The 13,945-nt window shown below is 43.8% G+C and overlaps 1 protein-coding gene across 1 annotated transcript in view; it reads left to right on the top strand.

The window, feature by feature from the left end:
* The window catches only part of PPFIBP1 (PPFIA binding protein 1), a 2,404,664-nt gene that overhangs the window by 1,962,569 nt on the left and 428,150 nt on the right, over positions 1 to 13,945 (top strand). The gene's annotated exons all lie outside the window — the stretch shown is intronic.

The raw sequence follows: 13,945 nt of genomic DNA on the forward strand, positions 1-13,945 counted from the left end.
TTGTGTGTAATTCTTATAATGTCGGAGAAACAAAAATCTGGTTTTAAAAGGTGTGACTGTGAACAAAACATGTTCATCACTGATAATCATGTTTCTTGTGTGTACTGCTTGGGTCCACTACATTTACAAGAAGATTGCTCTATCTGCCATTCCTTCAGTGGCAGGGTTTTATTAGAGAGGTGAAGGAAATTGGTTGATAGAGAGCTGTTGAAGTCAGATTTCCAAGAAGCATTAGACAAGACTGACCAGACTTCCAAGTCCTCGAAGGGGTCAAAGTCTTCTAAGGTGTCATCGGAGCACGTCTTCTGTTCCGAGCACCTCTGGGAAGACTCTGTCGCCGGCTCCATAACCTTCGAAGCCGTGCACCCGAGATCTTACCTTGGAGCCAAGTCATTATGTTGGAGCCGGTGTTGGAGGTTTTAAAGTCCCCGATCCTTAAGTCAGTGGTTTCTTCAGGTCCTTCGACCCATTCTTCCGGTACCCTTTCCAACATCGATGTGGACCGCGTGGTGCAGAGACTTTTGGTGAACCCGGCCCTGGCCAAATTGCTTTCAGCTTCGACCCAGTTGGCATCGAAGCCTATGACCCCCACCCACCACGATTTCTGCTCCTCCTCCGAGGCCAGTTGAGCCTTCGGAGCCAGAAAGAGAGGATCAGATAGTGGTGGAACCCTCGGAGCCAAGGCCTGTTCCATTGCCCTCTGCTCCTTCGACCTTGACTTCTTTGGTTCCAATCGAAGAGTCTCGGAGCCGACACTCTCTCACTGGTTCCGGGGGAGAGAGTCGAACAGACGCTTCGGTTCCGACTCTCCCTCTTGGGGCTTCAACGCAGATGAGCTCGGTTCCGTCCTCTGGTTCGGAGCCTGTGGTCTTGGCCCCTGGGTGGTTGCCGTCTTCTTCGGAACCAGCGGACTCCTTGGGTCAGGAAACTGGTGCCTTCGATGCCATGAGGAGGGTTATGTCTGCTAAGACCCTTACCTCTTCGGATCTTTTCTCTTCCTCCCCTAAAGGGCCGTGTTCTGTTCATACACCATAGGTTCCCACCAAGTCGAGACCCAGAGCCTCAGGTAACCCCATTGGGTGACCCCTGTTCGACTGAGACTTCACCAGATGCCCCCACTGATAAAGTCCCCAGAAAAAGACTGTGCAGGAGGAGGCATTTAGATTCCCCTCAGGATTCCTTAACATCAGACACCGACTTAGAGGAATCAGAAGTGTCCCCACAGTCCTCCTCTGAGGATGTCTCATTTGCAGACATCCTGGAAATATTAAGGCAGAGGGGTGACGGGCAGTCCCTTACCCCTACTGAGGATGAGTCGGTGCTCCTGAAGGCCTTTGGGTCTCAACCTTCCACCTCCTGGGTTACTCCACCCTTTGACGAATTAATGGACTTGGTCACTCAAAGGGCGTGGGAGTCTCCTGATTCCATGGAACCGGTCCCTCGGAGGCCCAACAAATTTATCATCTCCCCTCAAGACAGGTCTTTTCTTACGAAGCGAGTCCCCGTTGATGCCATGGTGGTGGTGGCGGCGGCCACCAAGAAAGAGATGTCAGAAACTTCTTTTTCTGTTCATCCTCTTAATAAAGACTCTAGGACTATGGACAGATACGGGAAATGTATCTTTAGTTCTGCGACATTTGCAATGAGTTTGCTCAACTATTTGACCTACTTTACTTGTCTTCAGCGAGATCTCCTCAAAGATCTTGGAGGTACTCCACAGGGCAAAACAGATGATGCTGTTTCAGAGAAAGTAACGGCACAGCTTAGCACCCTTAATTCTATTGTGAACTCATCCATACGGCATATTTCTTATGCAGCCAATGGATCGAGCCGGGCGGCAGGTTCAGCGATAGCTCTGCAGAGACGATCCTGGATGCGCTTATGCTCCTTTGTGGAAGCCTTCAAGTCTTCCTTTGTTAATACCCCATTTGATGGCTATTCCTTGTTTGGGCCTAAAGTCAAGGAGACACTAGTTGTGAGCAGGAAGGAAAGACTCTATGTGCGGTAGGAGTCCGTTTTTCCACCCCCACTAGACCATACCCCAAAGGATAGAAAGGCGGAAAAATGTGGTTCCGAAAGTCCCAAGGAACTTTCCAGAACACACGTAGTGAACCCCCCTCCAGGGACAGAGGATGGGGGTATAATGGTAGACGCTGCCCAGGCAGCAGAGGGGGTCCGCAGAACCAGGGTGTCAGGGCTTGCCAAGGAACTGCTCCCTATCAGCGTTCCTGAGAGGAGGCCCGACCGTCCTGCTCTGGAGGCAGTCTGGGTTCGCTTAGCTTACTACCCAGATGCCTGGCTAGGAATTGCATCAGATTCTTGGGTAGTTGTTGTTGTTGCTTGTCTTTCGGCTTTTCCCGGTTAGGGGTCGCCACAGTGGAACTCCGGTCCGCTAATGATTGGCAGTAGATTTTCATGAAAGCTGAGGTGCCAGCTCATCGTCCATCCTTCAACGAAGGCACGCCCATTTACACATGTCTTTCGAACACCTATCCATCCGCGGGGAGGGCATGCAGACTCCACACAGAAGGCACTCCCCACACTCCAGCCGAGAATCAAACGGGAGAACCTCTTGCTGTAAAAAGCATAATTACCAGAGGTTACATCATTCCCTTTTCAGAATCCCCTTCCATTCGTACAAGAATCCCAGACATTCCACCCAGTCTGCGGAATCTAGCAACCATAGAAAATCATAGGCTGCTAGAAAAAAAAGTCATCCAGCCAGTCCCGGCGGACCAGATAGGATCTGGAACTTACTCCAGGTTCTTTTTAGTTCCAAAGAAAACAGGGGTCTGGAGGCCCATCTTAGACCTCAGCAAACTAAATACCTTTGTCAAAAAGGAAAAGTTCTGGATGGTCACGCTTCAGTCGATACTTCCGTTTCTTGATACGGGCGATTGGATGTGCTCTATAGATCTCAAGGATGCGTACTATCACATCAAAATGGCCAGGCCATCCAGAGATCAGTTGCGTTTCCAGCTGAGGGCCAGTCACTACCAATTCCGAGCTCTGCCTTTTGGTCTCACCACAGCCTCCAGAGTGTTCACCAAATGTATGGCAGCGGTCACGGCTCACCTGAGACATTTAGGATTCCAGGTGTTTCCATATGTCGACGACTGGCTTCTCACCGCCACCACCAGGCATCAACTAATTTGAGCCAGAGATTACACTATCAACCTGTGTTCCAGGTTGGGCATAACCTTAAATTTCGAAAAATCTGCTTTATTGCCATCGCAGCATATTTCCTTTATAGGAGCAGATCTAGATACCACCACCTCCCTGGTCAGATTGCCTCTAGAAGAGTAATATCTTTGCGATTGTGAAGTCAAGTGTCCCAGTTGTTAATGGAAAGGAGAGTTCCGGCATTCCAGGACATGAAGCTGCTAGGCACCATGGCAGCTACACTTATAGCGGTTCCTCTGGGGTGAATGCACATGAGGATACTCCAATGGCTATTATTCACACAGTGGTCTTATCAACAGCTTCCAATGTCACAGAAGATTATTCTGACAAATGCTTGCAAAAAGGGCCTTCTTTGGTGGTTGAACAGCCACCAAGTTACTGCAGGTCGCCCATTTATACTTCCCCCTCCCACAGCCACAGTGACCACGGATGCTTCCCTGATAGCGTGGGGGGGCTATTTCAGGGAAGAGCTGTCCAAGGCACTTGGTCAGACATGGAATCTCATTTGCACATCAATGTCTTAGAGTTGATAGCGGTGTTTCTAGCGTTGCAACACTTTCACAACTCTCTACCTCGAGAGACTGTTGCAATACAGACAGACAACATGTCGGTAGTCTGGTACATCAACAAGCAAGGGGGAACCAAGTCTTACCCCTTAAGCCGAGAGGCCCTGAGACTTTGGCAGTGGGCTGCATCCACCGGGCGCTTTCTGATAGCAACGCACATACCCGGTTCGTCCATTGTGATAGCGGACAAACTTTGTTGCCCCATGAGTGGTCCCTCAAAGAACCAGTGGCGGAAAGGATATTCCACAGATGGGACCAGCATTTCTGCGACCTTTTTGCATCCCCGCTGAATGCAAAATGTAGAAGCTACTTCGCCCTGTACCCCCTACCGGGGGACAGCCGAAGGGACTCACTTGTACACAGTTGGCCCTTGGGTCTCCTACATGCCTTCCCTCCAATTCCTCTGATTCCCAGATTCTTACAGAAAGCCAAAAGCCTGGGAAGGACTGTTATTCTAATAGCCCCGTTTTGGCCTTGGCAGGTACGGTTCCCCTTCCAACAGCAATACCAAGTGGAAGAACCTTGGGTTCTGGACCCAGTGCCAGACCTTCTGACTCATTCATCGAGAATTCTTCACCCCTCTCTTGTCTTCCTCAAACTGACAGCTTGGCTGCTCCACTTCCCAATCTAGCCAGGTCACATGATTTGTCTCTAGTGGTTCAACATATTTTAGTTTCCTCTCACAAAGTCTCCACCAGGAAACTTTGTAATAGCAAATGGAGGTGATTTGTTCATTGGGCTTCTCAGCATGGTATTGATCCCTATGTTGCCCCTATTCATAGTATTCTGGAATTCTTGACTTCGCTCTTTCACAATGGTGCTGCAGCATCTACAATAAGGGTTCAATTAGCTGCCATATCTAACTTGCATGTGGGATGCAGCGGCTCAAACATTATGTCCCACAGATTATGTAAAGCCTTTTTGAAAGGGACTCATCACCTTAGGCCACCTATCAGACATTCTGTTACTCCCTGGAATCTGAATTTGGTGCTATCTCAACTCATGCTTCCCCCTTTTGAGCCTGCATCATCTTGTCCTTTGAAGTTCCCTTCTTGGAAAACAATTTTCCTAGTGGCTATTACTTTGGCTCGTAGAGTTTCTGAACTACAAGCACTTTCTATCAGGCCCCTATATCTAGTCTTTCACCCCGACAGAGTGTCTTTAAGAACAAATCTTACCTTTCTTCCTAAGGTCTGTTTCGAGGCAAATTTGAACCAGTCTACTGACCTTCCTACCTTTTTCAGACACCATACTAGTAGAATGGAGTGCATGTTACATAAGCTTGATGTTCACAGACAATTGAGGTTTTACTTAGAACAAAAGAATTTAGGAAATCTGATCAACTATTCGTTTCCTATGCAGACAATAAGTAAGGTTTGTCAGTATCCAAAGTTACATTGCTGATTGTAAAAAACTTGCATATTCTTCAGCTAAACAACCTTTAGAACATGAGGTGAAAGCTCATTCTACCAGGGCTGTTTCTACATCTTTAGCCCACACTGTCCATCTACCTGTGGACACCATTTGTGCAGCTGCTACTTGGTCCAAACCTCATACGTTTATCACTCATTACAAAGTGGACAGGGCCTCCAGGGACAGGGCTTCCTTTGGTTCCACCATTCTCAGGAATATACTCCCGTGAGCCACCCAGGATTAGGGTGCTTGGGACACTACCCACGTGTAAAGAACAAACTGCGAGATTGAACAACTTCACATAAAGAAGTTATGTTCTTACCGTAACGTTCCATGTGAGTTCATCTCGCTTTTGTTCTTACACTCCCTCCCACCTTCCTCCTCCAGGTTATGGAAGAACAGGTAAGACTGGTGGTCTGGTTGGTCTTGCTGATGTCCTTCTTTCCAACCAGATTATTGTTTAGCTATTGTAAATAGTTATGTACTTTGTACATTGTTTATAATTGGTTGCTTAGTGTGTTTTTTCTTGCTGGTTCAGCAAACTAGATCTGGGGTTGGTAGGAGAGCATCATGGGATAGGGACTGTGCCTCGAGCTAACTCAAATCTTGAGCTTGGAAAGCGGCCGACTTGGAGCCGATGGATCGGCTCCGAACCCACGTGTAAAGAAGAATGGTGAGATGAACAACTCACATGGAACATTATGGTAAGAACATAATTTCTTTTTTTACATAAATAGCCACAAAAATTCCAGTCTATTCCACCAAAAAATGTACAGTTAGTTCTGCAAAATCAGATGTTTAACTGAGCAACCACTGTATAAACTTTCATCCACAGACACCACCCACCCAGTACAGTTAGTCACTTTGTTTTGTCAACCTCATCTAACTATGATGAAAAAATATAGCATTTCTCAACCTGTTTGCTCAAGAATCTGGGACAGTAATGAGAGAGAAAGCCCCCAAATCAGGGATAAATTCTACATATTGCGCCATATACTTAGAAAGTTGGTAGAATAGCAGTTTTTGCATTGGCATACATTTTTTTGAAAAATAGAAAATCTGAAAAGTCAAATGCCTGTCATCATTTAGTGACTGAAGACTTCAGTGGTATGCCAGAAAAAAAGTTATATGAGGCATGGACAAAAAACATGAAACAGAGTCGGGGATGTTATATGAAATATGGGATAGTTTAACTTTACTTCTGAAAAAGACTCAGCCAAGATTGAATACTTCTTTATTTTACATATTTGTTGAGCAAGCAAGCCCACTAGACAAATTATCCCTTTTCAGGGATGACCCGCTAGTGGTATCTAATTGACTTGCTTCGACTTAAGCCTATAATCTTGGCAGGAAACCAGGTGTTATACTGACTGAAGTCTAGTGGGAACTCATCACACCTCTCATGTTCTTAATTCTTAATTTTGCAGAATGTCCTGGGTTTTGCCTTGTATTTTTGCATTATTCCACATAAACTTTTGGCTTTCTGGTAAATAACTAAGGGTTTCAGTAGTCCATCAATAATGCTAGGCAGAAAAGTTTTGTATTCCTTATTTTTCAGAAAATGCATGTTGTAAGTGAATTTCAATAATTTGCATTTTTCCCTACTTACTTTTGACTTTGTCTCTGATTCTTGGGTTGAAAGCTACAGACTGTCCGCTGGCCATGGATGAAAGTAACTTACCCCATGATGTTTTAAAATATGGCTTTAAAGGACCAGTGGTGCATTTGTACCAGTGGAATATTTATTCTCTGGCAACTGTATGAGAGAAAGTTGAAACTGTCAATGATTATCACAGAATATCTGACTTTGTTTTGAGGCAGACATTAAAAATATAAGGTAATTGTGGTGTTATAGCAAATCATTAATGATTACAGTTGCTAAAGGGGGTGGGGAGTGGTGGCCAGCTCTGAATGAAAAACTTACTGTCTTGTTTACTTATTTTAAAATCTGGACTTACAGAACTAGTGTGCATTTCTGTGGAATGTATTAGATGTCAATTAACGCACAGGGCTAAACAACTGTTAATAAGCTGCTTCCTGTGCAGGGTTTGAATCTTTCCAACTTGGAGCCTACCAAAGTGGTCTTAGGGTTTCCCTTGGTGTCTGTCTTCAAGGCATTGGAGAAAACTCTCTCCAAGGCTGGAGAGCGCACATCTTTGTCACTCTGATAGCACCTGCGTCCTGATCCTGTACAGTCTTTCCCATTGGAACACTTGGTTCACACTGGTCTTGAGATAGTCTTCATTCCCCTCGAGACTTCTGACTCCTCCCTGGAGTTTCTTCCAGCAGAGGCTCCTCAGAAACATAGATGTAAGTCTAGGCACATTTACTCCGCTCCCCAGGAGTTCTTGACAGAAGACATGGATTTTGATGAAGGCGAGGGGTCTTGCAGATTATTTATTGAGGACATCTCATTTGGGGAGATCCTTGATTTACTAAGGTAGAAAAAAGGTTGGTCTTCCAAAGCTCCTTCCCAAGAAGGAATCTGTTCCTTGAGGCTTTGGTTCTTGCTCAGCTACTTCGTAGGTGGTTCCCCTAGTGGAAGAGATAGTGGAATTAATCTCCTGTTAGACATGGAAGGAACAGGATATTGCTGAACCAATCCCCAGGAAACCAGATAAATACCTTGTGGTTGCTAAAGACTGCTCTCATTGGACCAAAGGCCTAGCAAATGGATGCTGTTGTAGTAGCGGCAACCATTAAGGAGGAGCTCACAGAAAAAAGCTCTTCCATCCATTCCCATAACTAAGAATCCAGGGCTTTCAACAGTTTGGTAAGTGTGTTTATGCTTCAGTGACCTTGGTGCAAAGGTAGCTGAACTATTTTGAGATACATGGCTATGACCCAAAGAGACTTGACAATGGAACTTCCCCAGTCTCCTTCTGGGTCCATGTCTGCAGAATTCAGAAAAATTCTAGATTCTTAGCTGGCCACCCTTCAGTCCCTGCCAAAAGCCTCCATGTGTATTGTATCCAAATGCAATGGAAGGTGTTTTGAGAGCCACAAGAACAGGCATCACAATTAGGAGCCATGCCTGAATGCATTTGGGTGATTTTGTGGAGCACTCTAAGACATCTTTTATCAATGCCCAGTTTTATGGATCCACATTGTTCAGCTTTAAGGTCAAAAACACACTCTCCAGCAGTTAACAGGATGGAAAAATGTTCTGCCATAGGTGGTATACAGTTCTCTACACCCTCAAAGGACTTTCTCTAGAAACCAGAAGGTGGAAGGAAACTATGGTTTAGGAAATCTCAAGGTTTTTCCAGGATTCCTCCAGAGAAGGATCCCACTGAGACGGGGGGGGGGGGCTATTCTAACAGTAGACACTGCCCTCATGGCAGAGGAGACCTGCAGAATCAGGAATTCAGAAGTCCCTTATCAGAGAGGCCTTTCCATTGCCTTTGAATGCTTGCCCAACTGCTGCACTTTTGAGGCAGTTGGAGGGTGGAACACTTACTCTGCACTCAGAAGCCTGGATGTCCATCACCCAAGATGTGTGGGTGTGGACAGCAATTTCCAGAGTCTGTTTCATTCCCTTTCTGTGTCCACCCCACTAAGAAATAAACTTGCCAATGTACCACCCTCTCAAAGAAAAGTGTCAGCATTAGAAATAAAAAAGCTGCTAGGCAATTGAGGCATCCAGAAAATCCCAAAAAAACAGCAAGGGTTTGGAACTTATTCCAGATTCTTGTTACTGCCAGAAAACAATAGGGACTACAGGCCAGTTTTGAACCTCAGCCACTGGAACCAGTTTGTCAAACACACAAAGTTCCAGATTGTACTACATTAAAATGGACAGGTGTTCCTGGAAGTTGTTTTGCTTCTGGCTTGGAGCCAGTTATTTCCAGTTCAAAGCCCCCCCCCCCAAGTGTTTACCAAATCCATAATAGTGGTTGCAGCTCGACTCCGGCTACAAATGTTTGGGGTCTTCCCATGTCTGGATTACTGCCTCTTTACCACTCCTACTAAGTCTGTGGTAGTTCAGGCTGAAACTATTTGCTTCAGCTTTACTTCAGCCTGGGAGTTAGTGAACCAGTACAGATATCATTTTCCCAAAAAACAAGTTCTTAAGTTAATAGGGACTCATCTGGTTGCAAGCATTCATATTGCAAAGTTACTAGAAAACATATTACTGACTCTAAGAAATCAGGCTCAACAGTTTCTTTCCGATCGCACGCCGCCTGCCAGATTAGTTCTTCAACCTCTAGGTTCATTGGCAGCCTGCATTATTTTGGTCCCTTTTAAAAGGTATGAGAGTGTTATAGTAGACACTTATGGTCCAGTGGTCCATCATATCTCACCCCTTGACCTTTTCTGTATGCTTAACAAGGATTTGCAGAAATCATGTAAATTGGTGGATTCAATCTCCAGAGGTATTTCATAGTCATCCTTTTGTTCCTCCCTCTTCCACAGCCACATTGACCACAGATGCTTCCCAACTAGGGTGGGGAGGTGCATTACCTGGGAAAGTAAGTCCAAGGCATGTAGTCACCATCAGAGGCCAATCTTCACATCAATGTAGAGATGAGGGCAGTCCTCCTAATATTGGAGGTTTTCATGATGTCTTCCCCTTGGGGTGATTTCTATCCAGAAAAGACATGTCAGTAGTCTGATATATCAGCAAATAAGGGGGACATGCTCTTACCTGTTGTGTTGAGAAACAAAGTAGGGCGGTGGGCAGTATCATCCAACTACTTTCCTATGGCAAGACACATTCCTTGGAAGACCAATATTATAATGTAAAGGCTGAGTAGCTCTATTCTTCTACCTCACAATTGGTCTGCCAACCCAACAGTGGTGACAAAAAATCTTTCATCAGTGGGGCCAACCATACTGTGATCTTTTTGGTTCTCCCGTCAATTCCAAATGCATTATATTATTTGCTCTGTCCCCCCCCCCCCCCCCCAGGGGTAATCCCTGAGAGACAGTTTGATCCACAATTGGCCGTCTGCCTTCCCACCAACTCCCTTAATTCCAAAATGTTTACAGAAGGCTTTACAACGGAAGATCAAGGTCATCCTCATTGCCCCTTTTTTGTCTTGATAGATTTGGTTTCCCTACCTCTGGCCTTATATGGTACACCTCCCTTGGGTGCTGGATCCAAATCCAGATGTACTGACTCATCAGTCTGAACTGCCTCATACAGATATTCTAGCCCTAAAACTAACCCACATGTTTTTTCCACTTCCAGTGATGGCTAGTCAGTCCAAGACATTCATCCCAAGTGGCCCACATTCTTGCTACTACTCAAGCCTTCCAAGTTCACAAAAGTAAATGGAAAAGATTTTCCATATGGGCTTCACAGAGAAATCTAGATCCTTTTTCTGCTCCTAAATCTGCATTGTTAGAATACCTTGCTTGCATTTTCCAGTAGAGAGCTAGTTAATGTACCGTTAAGGTTCAGTTACTGGCCATTTCAGATTTCCATGTGGGGTAAGAATCGTGCTGCTTTAGCCTCACTCAAAGTGTGCAAAGCCTTCCACAGAGGTACCTTTTTTCTTAGACCTCCACTTAAGGGACCCTACTCCTCCTTAGGACTGACTGTCTTGCTGCCAGCCTTGACTCAGGCTCCTTTTAAATATGCTTCCAAGGCAGAACTAAAAATTTCTGACTTGGAAAACTCTCTTCCTGGAGGCCATTACTTCAGCCAGAAGGGTGTCGAGCTCCAAGCCCTATCTTGCCCAACTGCCTTATGTTATTTTCCACAAGAACAATGTTACTTTACACACCAGTCCTCCTTTTCTGCCCAAAGTAACTTCACAGTTTTCACTCAGAGTATTAATCTTCCAGTCCTCTTTCCATATTTTTCAAGTAAAGGAAAATACTTGCTCCATTTATTGGATGTGCATAGAAAAGTGCACTTCTACCCATGTTGAACCCAGCCTTTTGGACATCACATCAACTGTCAGTTTCATGTTCTAAGACCAAGATAGGTCAAGGCATGTGAAAGGTTGCCGTAATTAGGTAGCTCATAAGCAAAAAGACTTGGCCCTACCACGACCACCAAAAGCACACTCATGATATGTATCCACTTCTTTTGTAAGGCTTAAATTGACATTTTTGTTCCTGCCACCTGGTCTAATGTTCATATGTTCATTTACCATCACAAGCTGAATTTGTTTTCCAGAGATAGGGTGGCTTTTGGTTCTGCCTTCCTCCAGAAAGTCCTTCTGTGAGACTACCGTTAGAACTAAGTAGTTGTAGACTCTGTCCCATCAGTTGAGGAAAGGACAGAAAAGACATAATCAGATAAGAAAGTTTTATGTGCTTACCATAATGATAGATATGTGGTCAGTTTTGGTCCTTCATCTGTTTCTCTGTCTCCCTCCTTCTCATGGAAAGTTAATTCTTCCACTGTCTTTTGGTACGACTCAATGGCCTGTCATTGGTGCAGCATTACATACACCTGCAGTTCCAGTGCAGATTTTAGTTTGCTCTGTACTGTAGTTTTCTAGTAATACACATTTACAATTGACATAATGTCTTTTTATAGGATTCTAGGGCAAAGTCAATCTGAGGCAATGTAAGGGACAGAAGGATTAAGGGTAAGGGGAAGAACCTGAGCTATGGATCCTAGACTCTGAAAAAGTGTCCAAAGTTGGATCCAGGTTTGGACTGGAAACCCATTATTTGAGAGAAAATGGAGAGAGACAGCAGAGATCTATCGTTATGTTAAGTACATAGCTGTCATTTAATGGTACCCTAGTGCAAAATTAAGCATTTTTAAAATATCTTTTGCATCATATCCTTAAATGTAGTTGTAATTTGGTTTCCTAAATTGTGTTGTAAATGGAACTTTTCTCCCTTAACCTCCAGTAAAAATGGGACTTTTGCTCAAGAAAGACTTTCCATTAAACCTTGCATTCCATTAAAATACACACGCAGAGATAAATGTATAGCCACCCTCACCCCCGCACATGTTTGCACATGAAACTTCACTGAAGAATTCTGTACAAAGCCAAAAATAATACGTGTGGAACAAAGAGACAAAATAAGGAGCAAATTTTTAAATATTAGTTTAATTCACTTAGAAAGTTTAACAGAGCAACAGGTTTTACATCAACACACATTTTCTGAACAGAAAATATTGTGTGCAGAGATGTAAACTTTGCCATTATACCATGATCCCCCCAAAACGTGCACGCTGATTGGCCAGCGTGCCCGTTGTAAATCGAGTTATACTAATGGAAAAAGGTCCGGTCGCCCGGACTTTTTTCCATTAGTATAACTCGATTTTAAAACTGTCTCGCTATGTTAAATGAGTTTAACATAGCGAGACAGCTTTAAAATAAGCAACGGAGATCTCCGTTGCTTATTTTAAAGCTGTCTCGCCATGTTAAACCCATTTAACATAGCGAGGCAGTGTTTTAAAGAACGGAGAAAGCAAGATCTCCGTTGCTTTTTTAGTGTCTCGCTATGTTAAATGAGTTTAACATAGCGAGACAGTTTAAAATAAGCAACGGAGATGTCCGTTGCTTATTTTAAAACTGTCTCGCTATGTTAAACTCATTTAACATAGCGAAACATAAAAAGCAACGGAGATTTTGCTTTCTCCGTTGCTTTTGCCCACAGCTCTGATGTACTGCGCAGCCGCGCAGTACATCAGAACTGCCGCGGATGCCAGACATCTGCGGAAGGGCAGTAAACAGGCATTATACTATGCCATTATTTAAGAAAAGTAATAGTTTCTTTTCTTAAATAATGTCATGGTATAATAGCAATAACCCACTTCTGGTTGTGGGTAATGCTAAATTTACCCACGGTTGGCTTTGTTTGGTCCCGAGGGCGAAGCAACAGGTTTTACATCCCTCGGGACCAAACCACGCCAACCGTGGGTAAATTTAGCATTACCCACACCCAGGCGTGGGTTATTGCTATAGTATTAACCTGACATCAATTCTCATGATTGACCAGAAACCCAAAATTTTATGAGGGATAAGGGAAATATATGAGGGTAAATCTTGGATATTCTGGATAATTGTTTACAGTTGAGAGGTATGAGCCTTCTCTCCTAAGCCTTTTTCTTTTTATGGCTTCTTTAGTTTGCCACAGGAATATTTGGCGGAAGTGTTTGATGGTACAAACTGTGTGCCTTGGGACCAAAGAACCATGCTGCCTTCTAATGGCCACAGCTCACCAGGGCAGCAGATCTAGTCAAAGGCTGGAAACTGATCTTTATATGGGGCAGTTTCAAATAAACATATGTATGTAACTCCTGCAAAGTAATGTTATGCATACCTTGGTTTTAATATTTTGAATGAAGTTTGTAATACTATGTTTACTGTTGAATTATCAGTTAATGTTTACAGAGTAATGTTATGCATGCCTTGGTTTTAATATTTTGAATGAAGTTTGTAATACTATGTTTACTGTTGAATTATAAATGTTTAGCGTGAAGTTTATTGAATCCATGTTGTGATAATTCACTGTTTGTAAATGTGATATCTTTGAAATAACTTGGTATTTAAAATATTTTTATCTGCTGATGAAACTGAAATATTGCTGGTTGATTGGAATTTATTTCAACTGTGTGTTCTTGTTTAAAGTTTTTTTTTTATCAAATTAGTGGCATGGTAGTGGAATTTACAGTAGTTCACATGACACAGATGGTACTGACTTCTGACGTGCTGCAAAAGTGATGTGAGCTGTTTTAATTTGTGTGCCTGATATGCTGTCATGATTGCCCTTTATTTTTCTAGAATTTCTATATCTTACATTTATACCAGATATTTTAGAATGCTCATCCTTTGTGTACTTTAACCAGCTCTGTGTGTTTAAAT

This window comes from Protopterus annectens, chromosome 9.part0 (assembly GCF_019279795.1).
Source record: "Protopterus annectens isolate FY-2018-M chromosome 9.part0, PAN1.0, whole genome shotgun sequence".
Lineage (NCBI taxonomy): Eukaryota > Metazoa > Chordata > Ceratodontiformes > Protopteridae > Protopterus > Protopterus annectens.